Source organism: Phascolarctos cinereus, unplaced genomic scaffold, assembly GCF_003287225.1.
Source record: "Phascolarctos cinereus isolate Bilbo 61053 unplaced genomic scaffold, phaCin_HiC Scaffold_9;HRSCAF=440, whole genome shotgun sequence".
NCBI classification, from domain to species: domain Eukaryota; kingdom Metazoa; phylum Chordata; class Mammalia; order Diprotodontia; family Phascolarctidae; genus Phascolarctos; species Phascolarctos cinereus.
This window is the reverse complement of record NW_027556402.1, coordinates 245,467,855-245,483,388: the sequence shown is the minus strand read 5'-3', so window position 1 is coordinate 245,483,388 and position 15,534 is coordinate 245,467,855. Positions and strand designations below refer to the sequence as shown.

Sequence of the window (15,534 nt, the reverse complement as noted above, 5' to 3'; positions counted from 1 at the left end):
GACTTACAAGTCAATCCTATTGAGCATTTGAAAAATGAAAACTCTTCAAACCTAGGGAAGAAAGCTACTCCACCTGAACAAATGACACCATTAAATGAATGTTTGCTAGCAAATGTCTAACTGGCTCTCAAAAATCTCTGGTGTCCTTTCAAATTTAATCTATACTTTTAAAAGTTTCTCAATGATTTTCCTAAGTCTAAATATTCCACAAAGCAATAAATTAAGTTTGGAAACATTTTGTAGTGTCTGCCAATTTCTGCGTATCAATGCTCACACTGAAAATGTAAGTATGGGTTCTTCAGAGAGACTGACAGCTCACCCCAGCACCCACCTGCACCAAAGTGAGAACCTTTATCTCCACTTAACAAGGGACCCAAGGATATGAATGGGCCATTCTTGAACTACAAGCAAAACGGATCATGCATTACAACAAAAAACCTTGCAATTCTCTCATGATCAGAAAAATGCAAATGAAAATAACCTTGAAATTCTTCCTTTACACCCATCAGGATGCCAAAGGTAATGTAAAGGATCAAACTAAATGTAGTTTGGCTGTGATTAAAAAAGAAATCAGCCATGTTGTTCTGCTGTTGACAGAGCTCTGGATTGGTTCCAACTTTTTGGAAAGCAACATGACATTATGCCACAATAAAAACTACAAGTCCAGGTTAGCTACCCAGAGGAGGTTTTCAAGAAAGGAAATAGAAACAAGCAAGACAACGACTATGTTTTGAACACAGATAGGTCCCAATTAGTATGAGTAATGGATCCCAGGAAGTGGTCTCATTATTCAAATTTTCACCATTGTATGGTATAAATACATGTAAAATATGGTGATTGGTTCCACTCCATATATCACAAACAGTATATGCAACTTCTGTATTGAACTTAAATGTCAGCAAATAATAGAAATTTGTGGTCTCATAATCATTTACAACCTTTTTACCTTTTGTTGTCCATTTTTAAATGCACTTTTTTCTTTACTCTCAACACAAAAGTTGAAGGGAGGGAGAATTGGGTAGGGGTTTGACCAAAAAAAAAAAGGGCTACAAAGGCATTTAACATATTGAATGGCAAAAAAAAAAATTTGAATAGAATTAAAAAAGAATTAAGAATTGTCAATGGTAGTCACACGTTTTTTCAAGGAAGGAGGAAAAACAGATGGACAGACAAGAAGTTCCCTTGGCATACTCAAGATCCTTTTAAAGAACTGGAGGAAGATTTTCAGGGCTTCCAATAGATCCTCCACAGGAAAGGGAGGAGGAAGACAGAGTGAATGGGAAAAATGACAGGAATCACAGCCCATGAGAAGATGAAGGAGGCATGAGAGATTCCTCCCTCAATATGATTCTGTTTCTTACAAACAAATGGCTTTATATCTGACTTTCAACAAAAAAGTTATTTTTACTTCAAAACATACATACGTACATGTCCCCACTTACCTGTATTCTTAGGTTGATCAGGTTCACAAATGTTGTGACTTAAACTGACACATACACATATGGATATATATGATATGTATATGTACATCATACATACCTATATAAACAAAATAATTATATGAGTTTGATAATTCCAGCTTTTGCAAAGATAAAGCTACAGGGTCACTGGAAGAATAATTTAATTAATTCAACAACAAAAAAAAAAATTTGTTAAGCATCTGTTATAGGTGAGGACATCATGCCAGGGGTTAAGATTAGAAATTTTGTTTTAAAACAGTCCATACTTCCAAGGAGTTCACATTTTATTAGAGGTAATGATACTACTTTCAGGTTATGGTGCTCTGAGGGTCAAAAGACCTAGATACTCACAGTTTCCCTTAACTGGGGGCACAAAGGACATGGGGAGTGAGACAAGGAAAATGGGGCTACCTGATAGCCCTCTCCTTCTTGCTTTATTTTCCCTCCCTTCTCAAACTTCCATGCATATAATTTCTCCTCTGATTCCTCTTTCTTAAAGGATGCAAACAGATACTTCTCAGCTTCCACATACACCTTCCCACCAAATCCAGACCATGGGAATTGAAAATGAGTCAGTGGCTGGGCAGGATATCTCTAGGTTTATAATCTTTCCTGGCCCTTAAATTTCAGGTCTCTGGAGAAAGATCACAGAAAGAGATCATGAAAGAATAAAACTAGAAGACCTTTCAAAGCAAGTCTAAAATGAACATTCAAGTTTCTAACAAAGATTAGGCATGAGAAGGGACTTTATGAGAAATGGTTTTACCCCATTCTCCCTCTCAGACAGAAACAAAACAACATTGGCCAACCCTAGAAAACCTAACCACCAGAAACTTGACCATATTTCCTTATTCTCAGGAATCCTAGCCTGTTGATTCTGATAGTCTTTTGGTCCCGGCAGCATTCAATCCCTAAGAGTCAGTAAGTCTTCTTTAGAGGTAATGCTGCCTTGAGACAGTGTGGAAGTCAACATGACCTTCCCAAGATGAATCTTGGCAAAGGATAGACTCAGTGATCTCTACATGATCAAAAGGGACCTAGGGCTTATAGGCAGGCCATGGGATGCAAAGATTGGAGCACTGGAGCTTTTAAAAAAAAATATATATATATATATATATGTATGTATGTATGTATGTATGTACGTATGTATGTATATATGTGTGTGTGTATGTGTGTGTGTGCATGTGTGTGTGTATATGTATTAGCCCACAATAGGCTAAAGATGGTAGTCACCACAGAAAGTCAAGAAAGAATCACAGAATAATAAAATTTCAGGGTAGGAATTGCCATGAGAACATTTATTGTTAGAACTTACAAAGCACTGAGAATAAGAATATCAGAGTTGTGAGTGTCCTTAGAACACTGGAAATAGAATGACATCTTTGAGAGTCAGTCAGCCAGTAAACACATATTTATTAAAACTTAGTACCTGCCAGATACTGCATTAAGTTCTGGAGATACAAAGAAAGGACTAAAGACAAAGTATTCACTTGCAAAGAGTTCACGATGAAATATTGGAAATGGCATGAAAATAAATAACAATAAAGAAGCTCTATATAATACAAATTAGAGAAAAATCAATAGAGAGAAAGCACTAAAAGGATTGGGAAGGCTTATATATTCTTATAAAAGATGAGATTTTATCTGGGATTTAAAGGAAGTCAGGACATAGAAATTAGGAAGAAGAGAATACCAAGGATGGGGGAACAGTCAGTGAAAACACCCACAGTTAAGAAACAGTGTATCTTGTTCAAGGAATAGCCCATGTCATTGTATCAGTGGGGACATGGAAGGGAATAAGATGCAGGAAGGAGTGAAGTTATTGAGCCTTTTCAAAGACAAGCAAGAGGTATTATTTTTGCTCCTGGAGACAATAGAGACCCATGGAAAAATATTGAGTCAGAGGTGGAGGGATGATATTATCAGACCTTCACTTCACGAAGATCAGTTTAACACCTGAGCAGAAGATGGACTGGAGTGGGGAGAGACTTGAGGCAAGGAGACCAACCAAAGGTTACACCATGGTGTAAGTATGATGTAATCAGGGCCTGCACCAGGGAGGTGACCATGTCAGAGGACAAAGGGGAGACTGTAAAAAGAAAATACTATAAAGGTAGAAGCAATAGGACTTAACCAATGATTGGATATGGGTGGTGAGAGAAAATGAGAAGTCAAGGATGACATCTAGATTATAAGCCTGGATAGGGAGGATGGTGATACCCTCAAGAAAAACAAGAAATTTAAGAAGACAGTGGTTTCAGGGGAAAAAATTAAGGAGTTCTGCTATGGACATGGTGAGTTTCATATGTCTATTGGACATCCAGTTTGGGATATGCAAGAGGAGGTTGAAGATGCAAAACTGGGTGTCAGAAAAGGTACCAGGGCTGGATACATAGGTATGGGGATCATGTGCATAGAGATGAAATGAACCCATTGGAGCTGATGAGATCACTAGATGAAATGGTATAGAGGAAGATGAGAGAAGGATGCTGGACAAAGCCTTGGGAAAAGCCCATGGTTAATGGTCATGACCTGGATGAAGAGCCCACAAAGGACAATAAAGAATAGCCCTTAAAATATTGAACAAAGAATTCAGGGGTGCAGGGGACTTAACACTTTCGATGTCATAACTATAAAGGACTTAAAGATCATCCCGTCCAAACTTTTTCATTTGACCAAAATGAGACTCAGAAAGAAGTGACTTGCTCAAGGTCACCCAACTATTTAACATCAACAACCATGCTAAGAACCTTGCCTCTCCACTCAATGCTCTTTCCACTATACAGTCTTACGTTCCCCATGACATCAACTTTGTTATTGTTGTTGCTGAATCATAGTTTATAAGCTGCCTTCACCCACACTAAATCTCAAGATAACTCATGATCTCTGAAAACAAGCAAAGGGTGTCCTACTGGCAGGTAAATCATTCAGAGCCCAGTTCAAGGTGACATGGACAATCATTTCATCCCTTCCCCTAGAAAAAGGAAAGAATTACAAAAGGAAACAAATCTACAGCTATTCACATTATGTGACATGAGACTCACCTGCATGATTTCAATTCTGAGCTGCCCTAACCTTATAAAATGCTCTAACCCAGCAGCTAAGATCAGGAGATCAAATCCTCTGAGGTCTTCTTTGGCTCCCTTGGGTGAGAACTTTGCCAAAGAAATAATGACTTGGGGAAAGGCTGAATGCCTGCTTCAATTATTTATTTAATGGTCTGAGTTTTCACCCATTTCTAGTGTAACACTGGGAGGTGTCTGTGTGGAAGGTGGATTTGCCTGACCAGTACTAGATCCCTCCCACTCCCTCCTCTCTGATGATTTAATCAGTGACACCATGTTACAATTCACTTGCTTTTGCTGTCTAGCATTTCAGTCATGTCTGACTCTTTGTGATCCCATTTGGAGTTTTCTTGGCAAAGACACTGGAATGGTTTGCATTTCCTTCTGCAGTTCATTTTTACACCTGAGAAACTAAGGTAAAGTTAAGTGACTTGCCCATGCTCACACAACATAAGTATCTGAGACCAGATTTGAACTCAGAAAGATGAGTCTTCCTAACTTCAGGCCTGGCACTCTCACCATTGTATCACCTAGTAGCCATAGCTTGCTTTTAGTATAGAGGAAATATAATGGCATGCGGGTCCATGTAGCCCTTTCCTCTGCTACTTTATGGTGTTTCTATCAGACAAAAAGTTATTAATTTATCATACTAGTTCAGAGCCCCCCTTAGAAAAATCCCTAACAACATTTTGTTCTCACCCCTAATTTAAATTTTGTTTATTCATAGATCATTCCTGATTTCTATATATTTGAGGCAAAATCAAGATTCAGGAAACACTCAGATAAAAGGAGCAAGTAAAACATATTACAGTACTAGTTACAGGATAGGGAAAGGATGGAGAAATAGCAGGGAAAGACAGAGCTTTTAAAACTTCCTAGAGGCAGCTAGGTGGTGCAGTAGATAGAGCACCAGCCCTGGAGTCAGGAGGGCATGAGTTCAAATCCAGCCTCAGACACTTAACACTTACTAGCTATGTGACTTTGGGCAAGTCACTTAACCCTATTACCTAGCCAAAAAAGAAGAAGAAGAAGAAGAGGTTCTTCCTGGATTCCTTGAAGTGGTGAGTAAAACAGGCAGCTTCTGTCCTAGTCCTGGGTCCTGAGATGATGGCAGGGGTCCAAAGACCTATCTTTTTTGCTTCCTCCTTTCTTGAAACTCAGTTCTCCTTCCAGCAGCTCCTTTCACTTGTTGGCCCTGTGTCCAGTTCAACTTAATAAGTCCTGGTTGGGGATACTCATTCCTCCTATTATTGCGGCTGCTTACCTCATAAAGTCCCCATTTCTTCCTCTCAATTTTCTCCCTCAGAGACAAAATGTGAGAGATCTCATTCCTTCTATCTATTGTCTGATGTGTTCTAATCTGTATAAGTTCTCAGAATTTGATTTGGTATCTGCTTAGATAAACTGACTTACTCACTATTCACTATTTTTGATGGTCTTTTGTGTAACTAGCATTTGGTGGGAAGGAAGCAGACTTTAGGATATAAGCTATGATGTACTCCTGCTTCTTTAAAGGATAGTGACCAGGGAAAAACCTTGAATTGTGTCCCCTAGATTACCAAATCTGGGGAGGCAGATAGATATAATTCTTATTCTGTGCCCCACTCTCTGAGAGCAGTTAGCCTAATAACCCAAATCTCCTGCTGCTCTTGAGGCAGGACTCCAAATCTCCCTTCCAGAGAGGTAGGCAAGATTCCAGAGATATCTATATATGTCTCCCCTTCGGCCATATTTAGACAACACATGTGGAAATACATGTAACTCACAAAGGCAACGCAAATCTTGCATATGTGAAAAGGAAATTATAATATCTACAATAATAATAGTCTACCTAGAGGAATTATATCAAATTTCAAGAGCAAAATGGTCACATAATGGGCTATTTCCTTCTCCAGCTCATTACAGATAAGAAAACTGAGGCAAACAGAGTTTAAGTGACTTGCCCAGGGTCACACAGCCAGTATCTGAGGCAAGATTTGAACTCAGGAAGAAGAATCTTCCTGACTTCAGGCCCAGCACTCTATCCCCTGCACAACCTAGCTGCTATCATTAACTCCTTCAAAAGTTTTATAACCACCAAAGTATTTTTTACTCTAAATTCTATTCAGGTATTTTTTTTAAAATCGTGACAGTTGTCTTCATCCTTAAGAATTCCAAGATAATCACTTACAGAGAGACAACAACAAAGAGGAAGGAGGAGGAAAGGAGCAAAGGCTAAGCCTGGCTAGGACCTTCTACGGGCTGATCCACTGAGAATGTCTTCAAAGTAAATAATAAGAGGTCAAATTATAGATGAATCACAATGTATTAAAAATATCACTGGTCACACAATAAGGAAGACTTGAGTTCTAATGCCACTTCTGACACTGGCTAGCTGAGGGATGCAGGGGAAGGTAATTAACCATTGAACCTCAACATGCACATCAGTAAAATAAGGGAATAATATCTGCAAAACCTGAAAGAAAAATTGTGATGATCAAACAACGTTGTGCTGAGTAAAACCTTTAGAAAATCTTAAAAAAAAAAACAGCAAGGCTCTGTAATTTAGAATTATATCAAGGTGAGAGGGAACAGACTGGGAAGGAGCACCATAACTACTTTGAGTAGGATTAACTATTTCCTCTTTGGAATTATTATAGGGGAAAATCAGAGTGATAGTAGCTTTGACTCAATTAACAAATGCTCCAAAGCCTCCTCATGGGAGGAAAGCAGCTTAGAGGGAAGGTTGTTTTAGTTAGCAACAGTCAAACAGGATTTGTAGTGGAGAGGGAATTAAACAAATATTATTCTAAGTGCACATATAATGTATATTTGTAAGACTGAAAACCATTCCCTAATAGGTATCAGGGTGGTAGAATTGCTCCTTGCAGGGAATGGCTGTTGAATCTGCTTAGCCTGCTTCATGGTGGGCTACCCAAGGCTCAAATCATTCAATATTCTCTGCCAGTGATAGAGACCAGAGAAAGCACCAACTTGCATGAGTTCCAATTCATACTGGATCCCAAGCCCTTGCCAGAGCTGCAATTCTGAATCCAGAGTTTGTGTTATCATCCAACGACAGGCCTTACTGAAAACATGAGTCAAGATTAAGTAGGCACTTCTCTGCCCACTCACAAGAGTTGTGACCATGAGGAACTAAATAAACTTAAATGATACATTTCCTAGAAATTCTGAGTGCATATCAATCCTATATAATTCTGGATATATCCTTGGCTGACAGCCATTCAATAGACACTTTTTGTGTGGTATTATTTATTATGTTTATTCATGTGATCCTAAGAACAAAGGCTACACATACTATCTAAATATGTTTCTCTGCTTCTATGAAGGGTTGATTCCATTATTCCACTCACTGGGCATGCATACATATAGTTGATATGAATGTGGCACACCTGAAAGCCAGAGGCTCTTTACTGAACAGGATCAGGTGAGGGGTTATCAACGCCACCTGGTTATTAAATGAATAAAGGACAAATTAAAAGAAACCACAAATCAGAGGGGGTTGCTTTGAGGAGTAAAAAATGACAAGGTCTTTCCTAGGCCATTGGAAGATTTAAAGGAAAATCATTAGAAGGCTCTTCTACCATCCCGCTATTAGTTGGTACAACCATAGTTCAGTCTCATTTAGGGTCTTTATTTGTCTCTTCCGTCACTTTCTTGCTCCACCTCTTCTTCATGGCGTTATTCACATCTGCATTCCTCAGAGTGTAGATCAATGGGTTCAACATGGGGGTCATGATGGTATAGAACACAGCTACCATCTTATCTTCTGTGAAGTGGTTGAAGGCCGCATGTAGATGAAGATACATGGTGCAAAGAACAAAATTACCACCATGATATGGGAAGCACAGGTAGAGAGTGCCTTGCGCCTACCCTCTGAGGAGGGGGTCCTGAGGGAGAGAAGTATGACAGCATAGGAGCCCACAAGAATGATGAAGCAGCTCAAGGATATCATACCACTATTGGCCACCACAATGACGCCCACTACATAAGTGTCTGTGCAGGCCAGCTTCAAGAGGGGATGGACATCACAGAAGTAATGGTCAATCAGATTGGGACCACAGAAGGGCAGCCAGAGAGTGAGAAGGGTCTGTATACTAGAATGAATGAAGCCCCCGCCCAACAACTCACCATCAATATGATACAGACCCTTTCGTCCATAATGGTTGTATAGTGTAGGGGCTTACAGATGGCCACATACCTGTCATAGGCCATCACTGTGAGGATGAAGATCTCAGTGCAGCAAAGAAATGGACCCCAAAGAGCTGAGCCATGCAACCTACAAAGGAGATGGTCTTGACCTTGGCTTGGAAGTCTACAATCAATTTGGAGCAGTGACAGAAGAAAAGCAAATGTCAACAAAAGATAAGAAACAGAGGAAGAAGTACATGGGAGAGTTGAGATTTGGGCTGACAGTGATGGTCAAGATGATGAGAAAGTTCCCAAAGATGATGATTGTGTAAAAAAGTAAGAAGAGTAAGAAGCATACTTGCTGTACCATCTCGTTCTGGGACAGACCTATCAGAACAAATTCTGTGACATTACTTTCCATGAGATCTTGACAGTTTTCAAGTGAGCCAAACTGTGGAAATTTACCTGTGGGTATGAGGAAATAAGAATGTCATTAGTCATGGGTCATATGTGAAATCAATGCCAACTTTTGCTAAATACAGTACCTTAAAGCTCTAGCTCAGTGGTACACTGGGGTGGGTGGTGGGGAGGTAATGAAATGAATACATCAAAGAGTTAAAATTACTATGTTCCTACATAAAACATCATAGAATCATAGATGTACACCTGGGAGAGACCTCATTAGGCGATCTAGTCCAAACTTTCAATATCTAGATTAAAAAGCTGAGACCCAGAATGTGACTTGCCCAAGGTCACACAAGAATTCAGTGACAAAGCTATGTCCTAGTCTTTCCTAGTTCCTTCTTGGAAATTGCCATTGTGGGAACTACTACTCCACCACCCGCCCAAAAAAAAAATACCTCACAACCCATCTATGACTTTCTAGAAAGGTACCTGAGGCCCAGAGGAGTTAAGTGACTGCCAAGGGTCACACATGAGAGAAATGATTATTTCTCTTATATTAATAACCAATTATTAAATTAGAATGAAGTTTTTCTTTTCCTGTTCCTCATTTAGGGACCAGCCCAACTGGTTATTCAGCCAGTCTCTGAAGGACATTGCTAGTAGATGAGATTGTCCAAGTCCTCTGGGTACATGCTTCTTTATCTTGGGTGAACCCCAACCAGCTAGAAGACCTTACTAACAGGATCTGGTCTAGGTGAGTTCCTGTCCTTAGGAAATAAGCCCCTATCCTTGGAACCTTCCATGAGAATTTAGGGACTCAGCTTATGAAAAAAAACTAACCAGAGTGGTCTGGGTAGAGATGGATTCTTTTGTCCAGATTGCTGGAGGCAGCTGAGTCTCATGATCAAGTCACATTCTCAGGAGGAGGAGCTGAAGGCTTTTAGACCACCTCCTCATTCATATGTCTACCCCTGATTGATTGTTATCAATCACGGTTGATCTCCACCTGTCAGGGACACCCACTTTCCCAAAGGTATTTAAACATTCCATAATCCCAATGGTTGGAGTCTTTGGTTACCTAGAGAAACCACTGACCATCAAAGTACTGATTATTTGCTAATCTAATTAATAAATTAATTATTAATTATCCAGAAACTCTCTCAGATTTTCACTCATCTCACACAGCTAGCAATACTAGAATGATTCAAACATGGGTCTTCCTGAATCCTATGCTACAATCCTCTTCTCAAAATAAAAAACAAAGAAAAATCAGCCATCTGATTCACTCTTTGCAGCAGAATTTTAGGCAATTAAGACACTGAAGAAACAGAATCAGTAAGAAAGATGCTCACTAGCAGCTTTTAATTCTCATTGACACATTTTGCTGTCATAGAAAGAGCCCAGGACCAAAAGCCAAGTTCTTTGGGGTTTAATCTTGGCCCTGCAGTGCACTTGTGTGGCTCTGGACATTTGACTTCCCTTCCCTGGGCCTCAGTGTCTTCATCTGCAAAGTGACGTGGTTGGGCTACAGAAGCTCTGAAGTCCTTCCCAGCTCTGACGTTCTGATTCTGACTCTGATATGAGTCTTTGTTCCTTGACCACATTTGCGGAGCCATCAGCAAGGCAGGTGGGAAGTGGCTACATGCCGATTCCCATGGAAGCAAGTTCAAATCAGGAAGTGAGGAAGCCTTGCCTTCCATCCACTGAAACTTCTCACCCCCCTAGGTTGACTCCTCACCTCATTTCCTCACTCCTGGCACTGCCCAGCATGACTGATCCTAAATAAATGTATCTGATCAACTCAAAAGCTCAAAGATGTTAGCACTGCAAGGGATTTTAGAACGCAGATCACAGAACATCAGAGGCAGAAGAGACCATAGTACATACAATGTCAGACATAGAAAGAACCTTAGCTGGGAAGGGAAACACTGCATAAGGGAGGAATGAGAATCCAACTGCCCTGAGGAGTTCAAGATGTACTTGTCCTAGATCTAGAGTAACCATTCCATCAATAAGGATGGATTAAGTGTTTACTACATTTGAAGCACTGTGCTAAGTTCTGGGGACACAAAGGACACACAAAAATAGTCTCTACCATCTAAAAAGGGCAGCTAGGTGGGGCAGTGGATAGAGCACCAGGTCTGGGATCAGGAAAACCAGAGTTCAAATACGGCTTCAGACACCAACTGTGTGACCCTGGGCAAGTCACTTAGCCCTCTCTGCCTCAGTTTCCTCATCGATAAAATGAGCTGGAAAAGGAGATGGTAAACCACCCCAGTATCTGTGACAAGGAAACCCCAAATGGGGTCACAACTGAACAACAACTATCTAAGAGCATACATCCTAATAAGGGGTACTTAAAGTAGTATATGCATGATACATGGAGAGTAGAGGGAAGGTAACCTGAAAGGGGAAGGCTTTAGCAGCAGCCTGGGGTCAGGGGAGGTGGAGAGGGGAAGGCTTCCTGCCAAAGGTGGTACCTGAGAAGTGATTGCTGAGTGACTATTGGTGATCTAGGAAAGACCAAACGACATCATGCAGACATAGTGAGGCAAGAGTCTGACAATAAGCATTTGTTGAGCATCAGCCATGTGCTAGGCACAGTGCTGTGAAACACTTTATATTATATAAATTGTCTAAATTGTATCTATTATTGTTGATGTCGTTGTTGTTATTTTAGAGAACAAGAAAGGTGCCATGGGACTGGAGAAACACAGATGTCCCCCTTTTCATAAAAAGGCATTGGAGGGTAATCAGAAAACCACTAACCAGAGAATCTGACTTTCGTTTCTGGAATAATTCTCGAAGATTTGCTCAAGGGCGAGTTTTCTGCAAGCATTTAGAAAAGGAAGGAGCAGCTGTTAAATGCAGGCAAAGCTTCAGCAGGCCCGGGTCTGACCAGATTCACTTCCTTTCCCTTTTCTAACAGGGTTCCTAGACTATCAGGGGAATGTTGCAGACATATGATATTTAGATTTTATCAAAGCACTGAAAAAGTCTTTTGACAGTTATCTTTTGACGGGATTAAGAGAACAGATATTTGTTGATCATAGTAAATTAGCTGGGTTCAGAACTATTTGGATGCCCTCACAAAATGGAACTCTTATCTTTCCCTCAAGCCCTCCCCTCTTCTAACTTCCTCCCCTCTCACTACCTTTCTAGTCACCTGGACCCAAAAGCGAGCTATCATCTTCCATGTCTCCCTCTCACTCCCTGTGTCCTACCAGTTTTCATGGTCTGTCATTTCTTTTTTATTATTATTATTTTTATTTTTTGAAATAAAATCAGCATTTCCATAGCATAGTAGTAAAAAAAGGTGCTTGTACATGAAACCGCAAATCCGTTATATACAACTTGCTAATCCTTTTAAATATATAATGAAGTTATCATGTAACTTTTTCCTTTTTTTCTTCTCTCCCCTGCACACCTGCCTAGAGATGGCTACCATCAGACAGAAATGTGTGTGTGTGTGTGTGTGTGTGCGTGTGTGGGTATGTGTGTGTGTGTGTTTGTGTGTGTGTGCGTGTGTGTGTGTGTGTGCATGTGTAAAATCATTCTATACATACTGCTATTTAATAGATCTTTCTGTAGATAAAGATAATGTCTTCTTTCATACGTCCTTTGTAGCTAATTTGGGTATTTATAATAGTCAAAATGACTTACTTGCTCCAAGTTGTTCTTAAAACAATATTGCTGTGACTGCATACAATGCTCTGTCGGTTCTACTCATTTCACTCTCCATTATCTCATACAAGTCTTGCCAGGTTTTTCTGAAGTCCACCTGCTCATCATTTTGGTTTTTTTTAAGTGAGGCAATTGGGGTTAAGTGACTTGCCCAGTCACCAAGCTAGTAAGTGTTGTGTGTCTGAGGTCACATTTGAACTCAGGTCCTCCTGACTTCAGGGCCAGTGCTCTATCCACTGCGCCACCTAGCTGCCATGGCTCACCATTTCTTAAAGCACAATAGTATTCCATCACAATCACATACCATCACAACTTGTTCAGCCATTCCCCAATTGACGGGCATTCCTGCAATTTCTGATTTTTTGCCACCACAAAGAGGGCTGCTATAAACATTTTAGAACATGTAGGTTCTTTTTCTTTTTCCATAAAATCTCTCATATGTGCCTGCTTCTCACCTCCCACATTGAAACCACCCTAGGGCAGGATTTCCTACTGGACTATTGCACTAACCTGCTAACTGATCTCCCAGCCTCATCTCTCCCCACCTAATCCACCCTCCACTCAGCTGTCAAAATGATCGTCCTAAAGCCATATCTACTTTTTAAAAAACCATATCTAGCCACATCATGGCTATATCCTACTATTACCTCAAGGATCAAATATAAAATCCTCTCTCTGCAAAAGCCCTTCATCATCTGCCCCATTCTGGCCTTTCTAAGTCTTCCTGTACCTTATTTCTCTGCACATACTCTGATCCAGTGACTCTGGCCCCCTCACTCTTCCTTTCCATGACTCCATCCCCTGATGGAGTGTTTTCCCTGCCTGTCCCCCAAGGCTAGCATGCTCTCCTATCTCATCTCCACCTCCTGGTTTCCCTATTATGTTGTCATTGTCCAGCCATCTCAGTCATGTCTGACTCTTGTGACCCTGTTTGGGGTCTTTTCAGCAAAGGTACCTGAGTGGTTTGCCATTTCCTTCTCCACCTCATTTTACAGATGAAGAAAACTGAGGTAAATGGGCGTTAGTGACTTGCCCACGGTCACACAGTAATGTCTGAGGCCAGACTTGAACTCAGGAAGATAAGTCTTTCTGACTCCAGGCCCAGCACTCAATCCACTGCACCACCCAGCTCCCACCTTGTGTCCCTGCCTTCCCTCTAACTTCCCACTTTCTGCTAGAAGGTTTTCCCAGTCCTCCATAATCTTAGCAATTTCCCTCTAAGATCACCTCCAATTTATGCTGTGTATATCATTTGTATATAGCTGTTTGCATGTTGTCTCCTTCTCATTTGATTTTGACTTTCTCAAAAGCAGAGACTGTTTTTTGCCTTTCTTTCTATCCCTAATAATTAGCACAATGCCGGGAGACTCATAGCAGGTGCTTAATGCATGCTAATTTAGTGACTGACCCACAAAGCCACCATTAATGAACCTGTGTCAACTTGAAGAGAGGTTTTTAATGGCATGCCCCCCACCTATCTACCCAGTGCTAGTAAACATTTTTACAACCAGTACAAAGCCAGAGATGGCACACTAGTCAGATGTATAGATGGTGAAGTGTTTGACATCTGATGACAGAGTCCAGACCTAAAAAGATGTCAACGAGCTAAATGAATTGGTAGAATCAAATAAGATCAAATTTAATGTATATTTATTATAAAATGCCATATCTGTGTTAAAAAAAAATCAAATTCGCAAACACAGCTTGGAAAAGCATGGCCCAGCAGTATCACACCTTAAACAATATTATAAAGTGAGAGCATTGCTGAAGTATAAAATGGATGATTTAGATTATTTGCAATTAAAATTTTCCTGTATCAAGAAAACTAACATAGCCAAGAATAGAAAGAATGCCAAAAATTGGGAAGAAACTTTCATAGACAATCTCTGAGACCAGATGTGATTGCATTGGACTATTGCTGTGGGGTAGGAAATGATGAGCTGGTAAATTTAGAAAAACATGGAAAGACTTGGACTCATGAAGGAAGATGTTATCTACCTCCAGAGAAAGAGACATACAGTACGGTTTTACACATATGTATATGAGTGTGTATGTGTATATATGTGTATGTTTATAGATATCTACATATGTGTGTGTACACATCTAATTGTAGCCTTCTTTAGGGTGGGGAGTGGGAGGGGGAGGGAAACAAAGTAAAAAATGCGCAACAGAGAACAAAAGAAAACCTAGAAGGAAACAAAGAAAAACTGGGTACTTGAAAATAATGTGTAGTATTTATTATATAGCTTTTCTTGAAATGGAAATTTATTGTTTTGTGTTAAATCCTCTTCTATGTTCTGCTGTGTATGTGGAAATATTCTCTTTTTTTCGTTTCTGATTTTGTATTTAAGTTTAAAATGAATTTTTAAAATTTACCAAAAAAAGAAAAGGCATGACTAAATAGCAATTCCTATGAAAAAGGTCTGAGGGTTTCAGAGCACCGGAAGCTCAAAATATGCCTATAGGATTCAAGAAGAAATGCTAACCTCAGATGTTTGGAGAAGTATCCTGTTCAGAATCATACTCTTCCTTGGTCAGGCTTCATATGGAGTATGGTGCCCTGGAAGAGAAAGTCTGATCCATGAGTGGTTCAGGAGTGAGAAGAAACGAAGTAGAGGTGTTGTGGTAAACGTTTAACAACTGACGCACCCCCCAAAAAAATGGATGCATGACACATTTAAGTGTTAATGATTTGCATTATTATCATCTCTCCACAACTTTCTTAAGTCTAGACAATTGACAAAACAATAAACCAAGCCTTGATTTTGAGATGGCTCCAGCGTATCCCG

At 40.1% G+C, this 15,534-nt stretch overlaps 1 pseudogene; it reads right to left on the bottom strand.

Moving 5' to 3' along the window:
* Positions 1-7,774: 7,774 nt before the first annotated feature.
* Positions 7,775-9,102, bottom strand: LOC110223994 (olfactory receptor 4S2-like; annotated as a pseudogene).
* Positions 9,103-15,534: the final 6,432 nt, after the last annotated feature.